Raw genomic sequence first — 12,645 nt, 5'->3', positions numbered from 1 at the left:
TGGGAGACTTCAATTTCCCAAACATCGACTGGAATATCCCAAGGGTAAGGGGTTTGGATGGGGAGGAGTTTGTTAGGTGTGCTCAGGAGGGCTTCCTGACACAGTACGTGAATAAACCTACGAGAGGAGAGGCTGTACTTGACCTGGTGCTGGCTAATGAACCAGGACAGGTGCCGGATCTCTCGGTAGGAGAGCATCTTGGGGATGGAGATCATAATTCTATCTCCTTCACGACAGCATTGGAAAGAGATAGGATCAGGCAGGCTAGGAAGGTGTTTGTCTGGGAGTAAGGGGAAATATGAAGACATCAGGCAGATAATTGGATGAATAAACTGGAAGGAGGCGTTCTTGGGGAAAAATACAGAAGGAAGGTGGCGGATATTCACGGAATGTTTGACTGGAGCTCTGCACGATAACGTTCCAATGAGGCAAGGAGGTTTTGGTAGGGCACGGGAACCGTGGTGCACGAAGGTTGTGGTGAACCGAGTCAGGAAGAATGGAAAAGTGTATAAAAGGTTCAGAGAGCTAGGAGATGGTAAGGATCTAGAGGAGTATAAGGATTGTAGAAAGGAGCTTAAAAAGGAAATTAGGAGAGCCAGAAGGGGTCATGAGAAGGCCTTGGCAGGTAAGATTAAGGAGAATCCCAAGGCCTTCTACAAATATGTAAAAAGTAAAAGGATGAGAAGAGAAGGGATAGGACCTATAAAAGGTGAAGGGGGAAAAGTCTGTGTGGAACCGGAAGAAATGGCAGAGGTGCTTAATGAGTACTTTGCCTCGGTATTCACGGTGGAAAGTGATCTGGGAGGTTGTACTACAGGTTTGCAGCAGTCTGAAAAGATTGAGTATGTGGATGTTAAGGAAGAGTATGTGTTAGAACTTTTAAACTCTATCAAGATAGACAAGTCGCCGTGACCGGATGGGATGTACCCCAGGTTACTGTGGGAGGTGAGGGAAGTGATTGCAGAGCCCCTGGCGACGATCTTTGTGTCGTCGATGGAGGCGGGAGAGGTTCCGGAGGATTGCACATGTGGTTCCTATTTTCAAGAAAGGGAACAGGGATAGCCCGGGAAATTACCGACCGGTGAGTCTGACCTCAGTGGTTGGTAAGTTGATGGAGAGGCTTCTGAGGGACAAGATTTACGAGCATTTGAAGAAGTTTAGAATGATCAGAAATAGTCAACATGGTCTTGTCAAGGGCAGATCGTGCCTTACGAGCCTATTTGAGTTCTTTGAGAATGTGACTGAGCACATTGACGAAGGAAGAGCGGTAGACGTGGTTTACATGGACTTCAGCAAGGCGTTTGATAAGGTCCCCCATGCAAGACTTCTTGAAAAGGTGAGAGGGCATGGGATCCAGGGGGCTTTGGCCTTGTGGATCCAGAACTGGCTTGCCTGCAGAAGGCAGAGAGTGGTTGTGGATGGGTCTTTTTCTGCATGGAGGTCAGTCACCAGTGGAGTGCCCTGGGGATCTTTTCTAGGACCCTTGCTGTTTGTCATTTTCAAAAATGACCTGGATGAAGAAGTGGAAGGATGGGTTAGCAAGTTCGCCGACGATACGAAGGTTGGTGGTGTTGTGGACGGTCTGGAGGGATGTCAGAAGTTGCAGCGGGACATAGATAGGATGCAAGACTGGGCGGAGAAGTGGCAGTTGGACTTCAACGTACATAAATGTGTAGTGATCCATTTTGGCAGGACCAATGGCATGAAGGAATACAATATCAAGGGTAGGAGTCTTAGCTGTGTTGAAGAGCAGAGGGATCTTGGGGTCCAGGTCCATAGGACTCTTAAATCGGCCTCGCAGGTGGAGGATGTGGTCAAGAAGGCATATGGTGTACTGGCCTTCGTTAATCGAGGGATTGAGTTTAGGAGTCAGGAGGTAATGCTGCAACTTTATAGGACTCTTGTCAGACCCCACTTGGAGTACTGTGCGCAGTTCTGGTCGCCTCACTATAGGAAGGATGTGGAAGCTATTGAAAGGGTGCAGAGGAGATTTACAAGGATGTTGCCTGGATTGGGAGGCTTGCCTTATGAAGATAGGTTGAGGGAGCTGGGACTCTTCTCCCTGGAGAGACGAAGGTTGAGAGGCGACCTGATAGAGGTTTATAAGATGTTGAGAGGAATAGATAGGGTGGATTCTCAGAGGCTATTTCCCAGGGCTGAAATGGTCGCTATGAGAGGACACAGATTTAAGGTGCAGGGAAGCAAGTACAGAGGAGATGTTAGGGCAAGTTTTTCACTCAGAGGGTGGTGAGTGAATGGAATCAGCTGCCGTCGGTGGTGGTGGAGGCGAACTCGCTGGGGTCTTTTAAAAGACTTCTGGATGAGTATATGGGATCTAATGGGATTGGGGGTTATAGATAGGTCTATGGCTTAGAAGGTATAGAAGTGATCGGCACAACTAGTGGGCCGAAGGGCCTGTTTGTGCTGTAGTGTTCTATGACACGCAACAATACATCCTCCATGATCATCCTCAATACCATTGCCCCACAAGGCTGTGTTCTCAGCCCCCTACTTTACTCCTTATTCACCTATGACTGTGTGGCCAAATTCCTCTCCAACTTGGTTTTCAAGTTTGCTGACGACACCACCATAGTGGATCGGATCTCAAAGAATGATGAGACAGAGTACAGGAATGAGATACAGAATCTGGTGAACTGGTGCAGCAACAATAATCTCTTCCTCAATGTCAACAAAACGAAGGAGTGGTCATTGACTTCAGGAAGCATAGAGGAGAACATATCCCTGTCTACATTAACGGGGACAAAGTAGAAAGGATCAAGAGGTTCAAATTTTTAAATGACCAGATCACCAATGACCTGCCCTGGTCCCCCCATGCCGAAAATATAGTTAAGAAAGCCCATCAACGCCTCTACTTTTTCAGAAGACTAAGGAAATTTGGCAGCTATGACTCTCACCAACTTTTACAGATGCATCATAGAAAGCATCTTTTCTGGTTGTATCACAGCTTGGTATGGCTCCTGCTCTGCCCAAGTCTGCAAGAAACTACAAAAGGTCGTAAATGTAGCCCAATCCATCACGCAAACCAACTTCCCATCCATTGACTCTGTCTACACTTCCCGCTGTCTCAGCAAAACAGCCAGCATAATTAAGGACCCCACACACCCTGGAAATTCTTTCTTTCGTTTTCTTCCGTCAGGAAAAAGGTGCAAAAGTCTGAGGTCACATACCAACCAATTCAAGAACAGCTTCTTCCCTGCTGCCATCAGACTTTTGAGTAGCCCTAGCTTGCATTAAGTTGATCTTTTGCTACACCCTAGCTGTGACTATAACACTACTTTCTGCACTCTCTCGTCTCCTTCTCTATAAACAGGTATGCTTTGTCTGTATAGTATGCAAGAAACAATACTTGTCACTATATGCTAATAAACGTGACAATAATAAATCAGATCAAAGTATTGAGTTAATTTCTGCCTTTTTAAAATTTATCCTTTCTTTTAAGCTGCTTGACATCCAGCAGGTTTTGGATTTGCTAGTCCAAACCTTTTCTTTAAGGATCATACTTGCTCTGGACTTTCATTAACTCTTTCTTCAATGTGTCCCACTGATATGATTTACCGTTCAAGGTCAAGGCACTGATTCACCTTTGACTAGCCGTTTTCAGTCCATTTGAGCTAAATCACCTCTCAATTTAGTAATATTAGCAATTTGCCAAATTGAGAGCATTTATTCCTCGTCTATTTATGTTCTTTTCCATAACTACCTAAAATTGAGTTGAATTATTATTACTTCCTCTACCTGATTAGATGAATTCTTATTTTCCAAGTAGCTTGTGGCCTCCTTTTTCTTCCCATCAACTTACACTAAACTACTTACCCCAACTGAATTTGCACCACCGTTCTATAAATTTATTGGTATGTTCATTTCTAAGTATTTACTATATCTCCATCCACAAATGTTGAAATGTATTTTGTCTCAATCGTGGAATACCACTTCCCACCTTTTCATAGATGTCCTACAGTGCAGAGGAGGCCATTCAACCCATCGAGTCTGCACGGACTCTCTGACTGAGTGCTTTACTCAGACCCTCGCCCTGCCCTATCCCTGTAACCCTACACATTTATCATGGTTTAATCACCTAACTTCCACATCTTTGGATAATAAGGTACAAGTTAACTGACCAATTGGTTCCTATTTTCAAGAAAGGGAACAGGGATAGCCCGGGAAATTACTGACCAGTGAGTCTAACCTCAGTGGTTGGTAAGTTGATGGAGAGGATTCCAAGGGACAGGATTTATGAGCATTTAGAGAAGTTTAGCATGATCAGAAATAGTCAGCACGGCTTTGTCAAGGGCAGGTCGTGCCTTACAAGCCTAGTTGAGTTCTTTGAAAATGTGACTGAACACATTGATGAAGGAAGAGTGGTGGATGTGGTTTACATGGACTTCAGCAAGGCGTTTGATAAGGTCTCCCATGCAAGACTTCTTGACAAGGTGAGAGGACATGGGATCCAAGGGACTTTGGCCTTGTGGATCCAGAACTGGCTTGCCTGCAGAAGGCAGAGAGTGGTTGTGGATGGGTCTTTTTCTGCTTGGAGGTTGGTCACCAGTGGAGTGCCCCAGGGATCTGTTCTAGGACCCTTGCTGTTTCTCATTTTCATAAATGACCTGGATGAGGAAGTGGAGGGATTGTTTAGTAAGTTCGCCGACGATACGAAGGTTGGTGGTGTTGTGGATAGTTTGGAGGGATGTCAGAAGTTGCAGCGTGACATAGATAGGATGCAAGGCTGGGCGGAGGAGTGGCAGATGGACTTCAATGCGGATAAATGTGTAGTGGTCCTTTTTGGCAGGACCAATGGCATGAAGGAGTACAATATCAAGAATAGGACTCTTAGCAGTGTTGAGGAGCAGAAGGACCTTGCGGTCCGGGTCCATAGGACTCTTAAATCGGCCTCGCAGGTGGAGGATGTGGTCAAGAAGGCATATGGTGTGCTGGCCTTCATTAATTGAGGGATTGAGCTTAGGAGTCAGGAGGTAATGCTGCAACTTTACAAGACCCTTGTCAGACCCCACTTGGAGTACTGTGCACAGTTCTGGTCGCCTTACTACAAGAAGGATGTGGAAGCTGTTGAGAGAGTGCAGAGGAGATTTACAAGGATGTTGTCTGGATTGGGAGGCATGCCTTATGAAGATAGGTTGAGGGAGCTAGGTCTCTTTTCCCTGGAGAGACGACGGTTGAGAGGCGACCTGATAGGGGTTTATAAGATGTTGAGAGGAATAGATAGGGTGGATTCTCAGAGGCTATTTCCCAGGGTTGAAATGGTCGCTACGAGAGGACACAGGTTTAAGGTGCTGGGGAGCAAGTACAGAGGAGATGTTAGGGGTAAGTTTTTCACTCAGAGGGTGGTGAGCGAGTGGAATCGGCTGCCGTCGGTGGTGGTAGAAGCGAACTCGCTGGGGTCTTTTAAAAGGGTTCTGGATGAGTACGCGGGATTTAATGGGATTGGGAATTACAGATAGCTCTATGGCCTGGTAGGTATGGATATGATCGGTGCAACTTGTGGGCCGAAGGGCCTGTTTGTGCTGTAGTGTTCTATATTCTATGTAATCCATCTACCTGCATATCTTTGGACTGTAGCCTGAGTAGCTAGTTTTTTGTTTTGCATCCATTTTGCTAACCAATCTGCAATGTGTCCCTAACTTCACATGCTTTGACCTTAGCCAACGTACTTTGTTTGGCAAAATAATTTTGAAAATCCAAATCTTATATTGCTCTTGTGTTACTTCTTTAAAGAATCCAATCAATTGACTGGATATAGCATTTAATAAAAGTACAAAATACTCTGTTAAATAACAAGCATTATGGATTAAATAAGAACATTTATTAATAACTAGCTAAAAGGATAAGAATAATTGGAACAAATTCTGAAGAAGTGCAACTGATGTTTGGGCAATGATTCATTATGTTACAATGAGTAAGTTTGGAATTCTGGAACTGAGAGATCAAATAGAAAGGAGATTCTATCAAACCCAACTTCTGATTATTAACCACTTGATTTTAAATTAACTAATTGCTGAGTGATCAAAAATAACAATCTTTGTGTTTTAAGTGAAAAATAGAAGGAATATAACAACTGAGATTCAGATTTTTTGGGGTACAAGATCAGATCGGGGTCAATAAAAAGGGGAATATCATTTTTCAATAGATGGCAACCAGAATGACTATGAAGATGCAGCCAACTAAATTATATGGATTGATTATGTAAATTAGATATGTTCTCACCGAAAGCTGAGAAGTGATGTCATTACTGTTTTTAAAACTCTAATCTAGATTATGTTTCACTTAAGTGACTACAGCTGAGTTATTTTTGATGGCTAAACAATTCAAGTTGATCTGAAATCAAACAGCTGGCAGTCAGATGATGATTTTGGCAAAATCTTCTTTCCATTTGATCACCTAAGCGACGACACCAGATATATAGATGGCCTGTCTGAAACGCGTGTCAAATATAAATCAAGAATTAGTGATTTGCCAAATTGGATAAGATTTCTTTCCAAAAGTAATGGTTTAGAAAAGAATATACCAATAATCTAAGACATGAAATATGGTAAGTCTGTGTGCTTGAAAGAAAAAAGTGTTAGGCATTTCTATCACTGGGATTTCCTTACATCATGTTTGTTGTAAACCAATTGAAGGAGACTGATTGCCAGAACAGTACCACAGTTCAGATGGCAAGGAAAATATAAACACATACCTATATCAGTCAGGCCTCTCTAAAATTGCCATTTAATTTAAAAAATGGACATGGCTTTACCATGACTATCTATGAGAAGAATGTATAACCTTCAGACAAACCAGTGGATCCTCATTATCTTTTAAAACAAAATACATTAATGCCCCTTCTTGGAGCTGCACAAAGTTTGTCTGTTTTTCTCAAGAATAATTCTGGCCACCAAGGTATCCAAGGACAACAGTAGCTGTTTGTGATGCCTAGCATGCCTCTGAAGAGAACAGTGACTTCAGGCTGCAGCTTGTGTCTTGTCTACCATCTTACCATTGAACAAATAAGAAGCTTCTATTGGAATATTGGAACTAGGTAAGATGCCCTTTCAGAGACTCGGTGCAGACTTAATGAGCCAAATGGCCTCCTTCTGCTCTGTCTCCTACCACCTCCGCCCTGTGGAAATTCTCATGCTGGAAAGGCACATTACCCTGCAACAGTCAACCAACCTCCCTCTGAAGGAACCCTTCAATAGACTTTTGATTCTGCACTCACACACAACTGTAACTTGTACTTTCTTTCCCTTGTCCCTCGTCCCTCTTTTAGCATATAAGTGCACATGGTGCAGACATTGCAAAACCCCTTTCCCACACTGTGTGTGTAAAATAAACAAACCCTTTAATTTTAACTTATCTTGAATTTGCTGCTGTTCTAATGATTGGAATATTTCAAATGCAAGGGTTGTGAAGCTGTGCTTCATTTATCAAGGGGAAAGCAAAAGGCCTTTTTGTTTACTTACAGGTAGTGAAAGGAAGAATCAAGGTTGTTTAAATTAATCCCCCTGCTGTCCATGATCATTGTTGTTGAGTCGTGTAATTACTAAAATGATAGATGAATTCAATGATATCGATATTTTTTAGTCTAGCAATTTTCATATTTCTATTTGTGAATGGACAAATTTTGTAGATGGATAATTTCAGATGATTTCACAAAACAAACACGGACCTCAAGATTATGCTAATGAAAATGGACTTGGGAGCAGAGGAGGCCATTCAGCCCCTCAAGCCTGCTCTACCATTCAATAAGATTATGACTGGTATACTTGTGATTCGAATTCCATATTCCCATCTATCCCCGATAACCTTTGATTCCTTTACCAAATAAGAATCTGCCTACATCCTTCTGTTCGTATTCCTGATATTACTACTGGATAAGTCAGATCCCAGGTTCAAACATGGCTTGATAGATCCTAACTGTTATTTTTGTTTAGAAATGTGGTGGACAGCTACTGAACGGAGTCACAGGGCTGATGTACTTTTAACAAAACAAATGTATTAAACAAGAAAAGACTAACTGTAACACAACACTTAACTATATATTTACAGATACACACAAATTTAATGAATAAGACTATAAGACATAGGAGCAGAATTAGACCACTCAGCCCATCAAGTCTGCTCCACCATTCAATCATGGCTGATATTCTTCTCATCCCCATTCTCCTGCCTTTTCCCAATAGCTCCTGACCCCCTTATTATAATACGAGTCACAATATCTATCTTAAACTCTAATATTCTCAGTAGTGCATAAGTGCATGTAAACCAATAGGTGCACTGTGGTCAGACACACTACACTCAGAAACAAAGTGACAATGCTACCCAAACAACCTTTATATGAATTTCTCATGAACTCCCTCCACCAAATGCTTGTCACCCTGTGAGCCAACTAGTCTCACTGGAACTCTGTCACACGAGGGTTTCCAGTCGCTGCTCTCTTAGAATCTTCTCCCAAACAATGCTTTCACTTGGATGTTTTCACCAAGGATCCATCTCCAGGGTTATAACCTCTCCTTCCAGTATTCCTCTCCCCTGATTGTGGCGCTCGATGTGCATTCCATTCAAGCTTCAACTTCCACATAATCTCTCAGGTACCTAGCCATGCCAACAGAACACCACTGCTTCACAGGCCCGTAGCAAGGATTCAACCACCTTCACATTCCCTTGGATCTCTGACCTTTTGCAAGCCCACGTTATCGCAGGTTTGCACCTTACAGCCTTGTCTCTTAACTTGAAGCTTCTAGCCCTTATTCTTAACTGTATTCAATCAGCTTTTTTTCAGATTCCTGTACCTTCCTTTTGACTAGGTGGTCTTCTAGGAACTCCTTTCTGACCCTCTTCCTGATTTTGGGATCTGTCTGTTCTTTAGTTTGGGGCCTTTTCTGTATTCCCCCTTCATGCCTGAAGAATTTATGAAAAGCTGCTTAGTATTGGGTTAAATTCTTTTTCAACTGAACTAAATCTGATCTCTGTTCCTGTGGTGCCTCTGTTACTAGACAATAGCCCCATTTTTTGTTCACTGCCTTTGTTTTAGAGTTGTAAAATCTCATTAAAAAACTGAAATTAAAGCTCCAGTTTCCAAAGCACACAACTGCAGAAATACAAATAAAGCTTAAACTTAAAGTCATACTTTATTTCTGAAGCCCACAAATGCAAATATGACCTAAAACTGTATATATTTCCCAACTCTTCAAAAGTATTCAATGACCCCATCTCCACTGCCTTCTGAGGCAGTGAGTTCCAAAGTCTCGAGTCTCAGAAAAACTCATCTGTCCTAAAACTGCAACCTTTAATTTTAAACAAGTGTGCTCTAATTCTGACTCACCCAAAAGAGGAAACATCCTTTTCACATTTCCTTGTCAAGACCATTCAGGATGTTATATACTTCAATAAAGTCACCCCTCACTCTCCTAATCTCTAGTGGAAACAAGCCCAGCCTGTCCAGCCTTTAAGACAACCAGCTCATTCCAGCCATCAATTCAGTAAATTCCTCTGAACCATCTCCAGTGCATTTACGTTCCTCCTTAAACAAGGAGACCAAAACAGCACAGACTATCGAAGATGTGGTCTCACCAATGTACTATATAACTGAAACATAACATACTTAATTTTATGTTCAATTCTCATAATAAAGACTAGCATTCTATTACTTATGCATATTGAATTTTTGTAACCTCGTGCACCACAACATCCAAATTTCTCTGCAACTCTGAATTCTGCAGTTGTTCTCCATTTAAGTAGTACGCTACTTTTCTACTCTTCCTGCCAAAGTGAACAACTTCACATTTTCCCATATTATATTCCCTCTGTCAGATTTCTGAATCCCTCAAATTACTCATATCTAACTGCAACCTCACGTCCTCATACCAAGTGTCATCTGCAAATTTAGCTATCATGTCTTCTCTCCCCTCATCCAAGTCATGATATAAATTATGAAAAGTTGAGGCCCCGACAAAGCAGAAGTCGTCCAGCAGGACCCTAGACTTGTCAGCCAACAGCTCTTTCAGTTTGCTCAGTACTGCATTTCTAGTGATAGTAATTTCACTAATTTCCTCTCTCCCTTCCGCCTCCTGATTTATAGCATTACCGGAATGCTTTTTCCATCTTCTATAGTGAAGACAAGAGCAAGATATTTGTTGATTGCATCTGCCATTTCTTCATTATCCACTATTAACTCCTTATTATTACTATCTCAAGGATCACTCACTTTACACACTCTCTTCCTTTTTAAATACCCACAGAAACTCTTACAACTATCTGTTTTCACATTTCTAGCTAGCTTCCTCTCATACTTTTCTCATTTCTTTCTTCTAATTCATCTTTCAGTCATTCTCTGCCATTGCTTTAATTCTGACCAATCATCTAACCTGCCAATCACCTTTGCTTCAAAATGTGCTATTCAAAAACGGAGGTAGAAAGAAAACAGGGGACTTTAGACCAGTGAGCCTAATGTTGGCACTAGGGAAGTTGCTAGAATCTATTATCAAGGATTTCATAACTCAGCACTTGAAAGGTAGTCGTATAATCAGACAAAGTCAGCATGATTTACAAAAGAGAAATCATGCTTGACGAATCTACTGGAATTCTTTGAGGATGTAACTAGTAGAGTTGACCGAGGAGAACAAGTGGATGTGGTTTATTTAGACTTTCGGAAAGGTTCTATATAACAGACTACTATATAAAGTTAAAGCACATGGGGTGCAGGTCTTGAAATGGATAGAAAGCTGGTTAGCAGATAAGAAGCAAAGAATTGGTATATATGGGTCTTTTTCTCACTGGCAGTCAGTGACGAGTTGAGTTCCTCAGGGATCTGTGCTTGGACCCCAATTGTTCACATTCTATATTAACGATTTGGAAGAGGGAACTGTGTGCATTTCTGGTCAACTGTGTTCAGTTCTGATCACCCTTTTATAGAAAGGATATTATTAAACTAGAAAGAGTGCAGAAAAGATTTACTAGGATGCTACCGGGACTTGATGGTTTGAGTTATAAGGAGAGGCTGTATAGACTGGGACTTTTTTTTCTGGAGTGTAGAAGGCTGAGGGGTGATCTTAAAGAAGTCTATAAAATAATGCAGGCATAGATCAGCTAGACAGTCGATATCTTTTCCCAAAGATAGGGGAGCCTAAAACTAGACTGCATAGGTTTATGGTGAGAGGGGAGAGATACAAAAGAGTCCAGAGAAGCAATTTTTTTCACACAGAGGGTGGCAAGTGTCTGGAACAAGCTGCCAGAGATAGTAGTAGAGGCAGGTACAATTTTATCTTTTAAAAAGCATGAGTAAGATGGGTATAGAGGGATACGGGCCAAATGCAGGCAATTTTGAACTAGCTTCGGAGTTTAAAAAAAGGACGACATGGACAAGTTGGGCCATAGAATCTGTTTCCATGTTGTAAACTTTTATAACTTTATAATGTATTATCTTCAAATTTGCAGATGATACAAAATTGGGTAGGAAGATGAGCTGTGAGAAGGATGCAGAGAAGCTTCAGCGTGATTTGAGCAGGCTGTGTGTGGGCATATGCTTGACAGATGCAACATAATGTGGGAAATGTGAGGTTATCCACTTTGGCAGCGATAATAGGAAGACACAATATTACTTGAATGTGTGTAAATTGAGACAAGTGAATACTCAGCGAGACCTTGATGACCTCGTGCATCAGTTGCAGAAAGTAAGCCCACAGGTACAGCAGGCAGTAAAGAAGTTAACTGATATGTTGGCCTTCATAACAAGAGGATTTAAGTATAGGGATAGAGGTGTTTTGCTGCAATTGTACAGGGTGTTGGTGAAGCCACACATGGAGTATTGTGTGCAGTTTTGGTGTCCTTTTCTGAGGGAGGATGTCCTTGCTATACAGGGAGTACAGCAAAGATTTACCAGGCTGATTACTGGGATGGCAGACTAAATGGACTATTATTTAAATGGTAAAAAATTGCAGCATGTTGCTGTGCAGAGGGACCTGGATGTCCTTGTGCAAGAATCACAAGGAGTTGGTTTACAGGTGCAGCAGGTAATTAAGGAGGCAAATGGAATTTTGTCCTTCACTGCTAGAGGGATGGAATTTAAGAACAGTGAGGTTATGTTGCAGCTGAATAAGGTGCTGATGAAGCCACACCTGGAGTACTATGTACAGTTTTGGTCTCCTCACTTGAGAAAGAATATACTGGCACTAGAGGGGGTGCAGAGGAGATTCACTAGGTTGATTCCGAAGTTGAGAGGGTTGGCTTATGAGAACAGACTGAGTAGACTGGGACTATACGCATTCGAATTCAGAAGAATGAAGGGAGATCTTATAGAAACATATAAAATTATGAAGGGAATAGATGAGACAAAAGCAGGGAAGTTGTTTCCACAAACAGGTGAAACTAGAACTAGGGGACATGGCCTCAAAATAAGGGGGAGCAGATTTAGGACTGAGTTGAGGAGGAACTTCTTCACACAAAGGATTATGAATCTGTGGAATTCCCTGTCCAGTGAAGCAGTTGAGGCTACCTCATTGAAAGTTTTTAAGGCAAGGATAGATAAATTTTTGAACAGTAACAGAATTAAGGTTTATGGTGAACTGGCGGGTAAGTGAAACTGAGTCCACAAAAAGATCAGTAATGATCTTATTGAATAGCGGAGCGGGC

General features: G+C 41.9%; 1 protein-coding gene across 3 annotated transcripts in view; it reads right to left on the bottom strand.

The window, feature by feature from the left end:
* The window catches only part of tulp4a (TUB like protein 4a), a 378,343-nt gene that overhangs the window by 269,426 nt on the left and 96,272 nt on the right, over positions 1-12,645 (bottom strand). The gene's annotated exons all lie outside the window — the stretch shown is intronic.

The sequence above is a fragment of the Carcharhinus amblyrhynchos genome, chromosome 12, assembly GCF_965287045.1.
Source record: "Carcharhinus amblyrhynchos chromosome 12, sCarAmb.v2.hapA, whole genome shotgun sequence".
Taxonomy (NCBI): domain Eukaryota; kingdom Metazoa; phylum Chordata; class Chondrichthyes; order Carcharhiniformes; family Carcharhinidae; genus Carcharhinus; species Carcharhinus amblyrhynchos.
This window is presented reverse-complemented; position numbering and strand designations above follow the sequence as displayed.